The sequence below is a fragment of the Lygodium microphyllum genome, chromosome 6, assembly GCF_053477565.2.
Source record: "Lygodium microphyllum isolate KBCC chromosome 6, Lygodium_microphyllum_v1.1.10, whole genome shotgun sequence".
Taxonomy (NCBI): domain Eukaryota; kingdom Viridiplantae; phylum Streptophyta; class Polypodiopsida; order Schizaeales; family Lygodiaceae; genus Lygodium; species Lygodium microphyllum.
This window is the reverse complement of record NC_141140.1, coordinates 112,227,403-112,233,794: the sequence shown is the minus strand read 5'-3', so window position 1 is coordinate 112,233,794 and position 6,392 is coordinate 112,227,403.

The following is a 6,392-nucleotide window of genomic DNA, read 5'->3' as shown; positions in this document are numbered from 1 at the left end:
TCCAATATATTAACACATGATAAAAGAGGTCCTATCCAAGGAGATAAACCACAAGCATAAACTCAACTATCTAAACTTCTCTATAGAGGGAGAACTTGTCTACTTCAAGATAAGATAGTGCATCCCAAGGAGTCCAAATCTTAAGAAGAAGATACTTTGGGAAGCCCATGATTCCCCTTTCTCAAGACATTCAGGCTATGCAAAGACTCTCAACACTATAAGAAAGATATTTCATTGGGAAAGCCTCAAAGAATTTGTGCGTGAATATGTCATTGAATGCCTAAAGCACATTAAGATATACCCAGGAAAGCTCCAACCACTTTACATCCTGCAAATAAAGTGGAAATTTATCAGCATGGATTTTGTAGTTGGATTACCATGTGTCAAAGGAGGATACGATTCAACCCTACTGATTATGGACATGCTAACTAAGGTTACCCACCTTATGCCGATTAAAACCAACTACAAGGCTTCACATATTGCAAGGATCTTTATGAAGGAGATCTTTAGGTTGCGTGAATTGCCTAAAAGGATCATCAATGACCGTGATTCTCTTTTCACTTGTCACTTTTGGAAGAGCTTATTTGAGGCCATTGGTACCTAACTTTGTTTCAACACCACCTATCGTCCACAAACAGATGGGAAAAAAAAGGGTTAACTAAGTCATCGAAGACATACTTAGAGCTTATTGCTGTAGGGAACCTAAGCGCTTGATACAATACTTACCTTTGGTGGAGTTTTCCTACAATGCATCCTGTCATGAAAGCATCCAAATGATACCATTCCGAGCTCTATATGGGAAAGAATGCCTAACCTCATTGAGCTTTTTTGACCCTACCTTAAAGGTAGAAGCTTCCAAGAAGATTATTGAAGAAATGGATGGACAGGTAATAAGCTATTAGACAAGATATCCAAGCTACCAAGGATCCGCAGAAAGCATATGCTAATTTAGGAAGACAAGAATGGATCTTCAAAAAGGAGACATGGCTTTTGTTCATGTTTGTCCTAAAAAGAATTCTTTATCCTTGAGGCAATACATGAAGTTAAGCTCAAGATATTGTGGGCCATATAAGATTCTTAAGTATCTTAGACTCAATGCTCACAAATTACAATGATTCAAATACTTGAAGTTTACAATATATTTCATGTTAGCCTACTAAAAGGTTATGTACCTAAACCTTATTATATTCTTGATGATCAACAAGTTGTAATGCCAAGCCAAAGGAGTCCTCGATCTTCAACTCAATAGAATATTTGATGTAAGGGAACACATTCTTAGAAGTAGAGCCATTAAGAAATATCTCATATAGTGGAAAGACTATTCTGAAGAGGATACTACTTGGATAGATGAAGATATCCTATGTAAGCAACATCCCTTGTTTCTTTCATGATGAGGGACTAGAACCCATCGAAATCTTTAAAGGTGATTCAAAGTCCTAAAAAGCTTTTCATGAGATGTAATAAGCTTTATACTTGTAATGATCTCTTATTATTGCCATAATAGTTGCGTTATGATATGTTGCAGAGTCAACTTGTCCTTGATCTTTATCCTTGAGTTTGGATACTCGTATATGATTAGAATAATGCATCAACAGTGTAGTGGGATTTAATCCACAAGCTCTATGATCTCACTTATGCTAGAGCTAATAACCCCTAAGTTCTCTTGAGATGAGAACATCTCGATTCCTCTAAGGGGGAAAGGATGTAAGAAATCTGAAAAATTGCAGGGAACTTATAAGGTTTTATAACCTCAAGGAATTGTATTTAATGAAAGAAAAGAAATTGAAAATGAATTGTCTAATCTATTACAACATACCATTGCACACAATACCATCCCACGTCCTTTCATAGGTTAATGTTCATTTAATACAAGGATTAAGAATATAAATAAAATATATTTCAATATTTGATGACAAATTATAGCTTAACAAATAGGAAAAAATGAGAATTCAATAAGAAAGGAATGATTGAATAAAGAATAAATTATTAATTTAGATTTTAAATTTTCAAAAGGTAGAATAAATTTCACAATATTGTAATACATTGAATTAAACTCTTCTTTAGCTGCATATAAACAAAGTGCATCAAAATATATCAATTTTTAATTTAGAAAGTTTCATTATAAATCCACAACAAATTATGATTCAAGAAATTACACCAAGAATATTTTTCTTTAGCATATACGAATCATGTAAATATAAGAAAAAGTGAATTGATTTGATTAAAAGTAAGTTATTAAATTTATTGGAGTAAAAATATCATCTTTAATAGAGAAAATCTCATTTTTATTATTTAAGTTAAAATTACTAAACTGCATATGTAGCATTAGAAATTATTGAATTACGAATGGCTACTATTGAATTACGTACGTAGCCATTAGAAGCCTAGGTTATTCCAATTGACTCTCTTCACCAACATACCAAATTGAAGTAGGAACCCTAGTTTATGAAGTAACTGAAAATTCGATATGATCATCTTTCGAGAAAATACAAGTCTGAAATTCCAAGGAAAAATACTTGCCTAGTTAACTTATGTAGCTTTCAAGATAAAAATCAAGATTACAAGGTTTTTAACTTAGTAACCACAAATTAATACAAATTTTAACCATATCCTAACACATAGAAGTCAAGAAAAATAGTCAAGAGACTCATAATAAGGTCAATCAATCAATCTTCAACAAAGGTTTAGGTCAAAAAAGATTGTGAGCAAAGGTCAAAACTAGTTGAAAAATTTAATAAAAACTAAGAAAACATCCAATGAGGAAGACCAATTAGAATCAAGATTCCAAAGGGAACCTAGAAAAAATCCAAGAAGGGGATAAGACCAAGTTGAAAAGAATTGCAGCTAGATTAAAACCTTACTCTGATTGCCTTCATATTGTGTAGAAATGTTAATTGCTTGTGCTTGTAAATGGTGCATACAAGCTTACTTGATGTACAAAGGAAGTTTGATTGAATTGATCAAAATCCTAATGTATCAAATTTACAATAAGATAAAAGGAAAGCACGCTAGACCTCCCCCAAGGCTAGATATAGATCCCTTCACCAAAGGGGATTGGTTTTTGCTACCTTGAAGAATTTGGATCGACCCTGATAGCGAGGGGTCACTCCGTAGGGGTTACTTGGGCAGGAGGAGTTGAGGGTGCCAAGGGGGCTATGGCCAGTAAAATCTTAGGCTCCTTGGAACTATCCAAACCCCTACACGTGACTTAGGATGGACTTCCTAAGGGCCTCATACTAGTTAGGGAAAACAATCATGGTAAAATGAAGGCCTTTGGGCTATTCTTCTATATATATGTAGAAGGTAAATACTTGTATAACATTCTCTAATACGTAAAGAAGATATATTTCAAAGGATTCTTTTCATTGTTTATGTGTTGTGATTTAAGTTACATGAATAAAAATGGTGACTAAAAGGACCAATTAAGAAAGTTGATTTTATTTGTTTAACATAAATGTGTTAGGTAAGTAGACAACTAAAACTATATTGTGTAACTTATTGGGAATATGCATATAAGTATTACATCCAAATACTTTTAGATGCGACATATATGTCTTTCTACCTATAAACTTCTCTTTAGCTATCATACCATGTACAATAGCAATGGTTGGGTGTCTTATTCATAATGAATACAAGAGTAGCAGCTACTTCAACCCAATAGTAATGTAACAAGTTTCTTTTTGACATCAATGTACAACCCACCTCTACAATAGGCTAGTTTTTTCGCTCAATAACTCCATTGCTCCATTTTTCTATAGAGTATATCTACATGTATATTGTCCATGTAGATTTTCTATGTATATCATTTTTCTACAAAAAATAAAAGAACTCATTGGAAAGATATTCTTCCCCTCTATCCAATGTTAGGCATTTAATATGCAACTCTATCTTCTTCTTAACCAAAGCCTTAAAGCTTTTAAAGTAAGTGAATACCTCACTTTTCTCATGCATGAAGTAAACCCATATTTTATGAGTATGATCATCAATGAAAGAAACATAATACTTGCAACCACTCAAAGTTGCATTCTTTGTAGGATCTCACACATCAAAATATATCAATTCAAGTCGCTTTTTGCATACATGCTTTTCATGTGAAAGTGGATGCCTTGCTTGCTTTCCAAATTGATATTCACATACTTTATATATCCCATCAATCCTAAACTTGGACAAGCCATCCACAATCTGCTTTGATTGTGTTTTTTAGCCACTACGCATTTACATGACCAATTCTCTTATGCCAAATTTCAATATCAACCACCACCACAACACTTGAACCTTGTGCAAAAAAAGCAACAGTCATTTCAAGTAAACTTACATCAAGAGTAAATAATCCACCAGTAAGTTTTCCTTTTGCAATCAACTTTGCAATCATTTTTAGAATCTTCTACATAATAACCATCAGATGTGAACCAAACATGTAATCCTTGTTCTACCATCTAACCAATAGAAATCAAAATTTTTGTAATATTTGGTGCATGTAGCACATCATTTAATATGAGTAATCATGTGAGATGTGTCATCCTCTCTATCCACATAGTCTAGAGAATCTGAAATGTGCATTTCTCTAAACCACTCTCCGTGAGAAGTCATGTGATTAGAGGCACACGAGTCTACATACCATATATCATTCTTCGATAAACCATCAGTAGTCATAGTATTTACAATGTGCTACATAATAAACAATCATTCACTTATGTCATCATTGTTTTTGCTACTAGATTGCTTTGCTGTTTATTTTCATTTCTAATTTCAACCTTTCTTTTGAAGCAGTTTCTAGAAATGTAGCCTCTCTAACCACAATGCCAGCACTCCTTGCTATCACCACAATTTTATTGTCTACTATTAGAATATGAAACTTGGCCTCTTTGACTTCCCCTTCCTTAGGACTGCCCTTCTCTATTTTGCTGTGTGTTATGACTGTGACATGACTACCATCTTGGCCTCTGCCATGAATTCTACCTCTACTAGTAGAGTAAAATACATGTTTAGACTTGTTCTTGCTTTGAGAAGAGAAAAAGTTATTCTCCTCAAGTATCCGCATAGAAAACAAGTCTCTAAAATCAAGGATATTATTCCTCAGATTCATAGATGACCTGAAGCTCTTATATTCATCACCAAGTCCTTCTAAGCATGCACACACATCATTATCATCATCATCACGCTAATAGATCCAAGTGCTTCCATAATACTCTTAATCTTCAAGGCATAATCATTAATGGACATGCTTTCTCTTTTCACTTGGTTTAGCTTTGACTTAAGCTATAGCTTTTTGAACTTTGAATTTACTTGGAACAGCCTTGTCAATTATTTCATGCAATAGCAAGGGTATTAGATTTTCGCGAATAGCCCATCATGCTATGTGTGACACAAACATATAGCCAATACATGACTTTACTCTTTGTCTACTCCCAATCTTTCTTAGCCTTTACCTATTTTGCAGTAGTATTTCACACAGGAACTTCAGGTGCTACTGCCATGTCTCTCTCAATGCAATTCCAAACACCTTTGTCCTTCAAGAAATTTATCATCCTCAACTTTCATGTAAGATAATTTTTCTTATTAAGAAATAACTTGCAGAAAAATGCAATTAATAAGTAAGCTTATACAAGGTGCATCACAACTAAGCACCTAGCCTTTTTCATAGACTACACAACCACAATCTACAATCTGTATGTAGATCTGCAATCCAGCAAATACGTGAAACCTTACAGATTGAAAATCTATAACTTGTGCACTTATAAATGCTTGACACAATCCAAACTACACATGTATATCAAAAACTTGTTGTTGGGACCACTTGCAAGTCTAGAATTGAGACTGAAATGACCTCAAATGCTAACCTTAGGAGTCTCTTGCTAATCAAGTTTCATTGCAATTGGAGATTGTAGCCCTAGCAACCTTAGGACCCTCCTATGGCTATAACCTAAGGCAAATTAAGTAAGGTGGAAGAGCTTCTTACCAGTTGCTTGCTTGATTTCTTTCATGCTCCAACATGTTTACCTTAACCTTCAATGGAGCTTCTCTAGTCGTGGCATGGCTCTAATAACATAAAAACAAACAAGAGGGAAGAGAGGTTAAAAAACCAAAAGTACACACACAAGGGCAATAGAGACTTGAGTACAAAGAGAGATAAGGTTGAAATCTTCTTCTTCCACACCAAAAAGAACTAAGTCTACAACATGATAAAAGACTAATATGAAAGTACCACATCATATGTATACGTGGTCACTAAGTATGAACCCACTAAGGAAAGAAGAGATAGCATAATAAATGTGCCATAACCAAGGATGAACGACATAGGTGTAGTCGAGCTATAGAATCATTGGTGTATCCTCATATCGATCACCTAACATGCCAATGAATAATATACTACCACATCACCAAGGAATGTA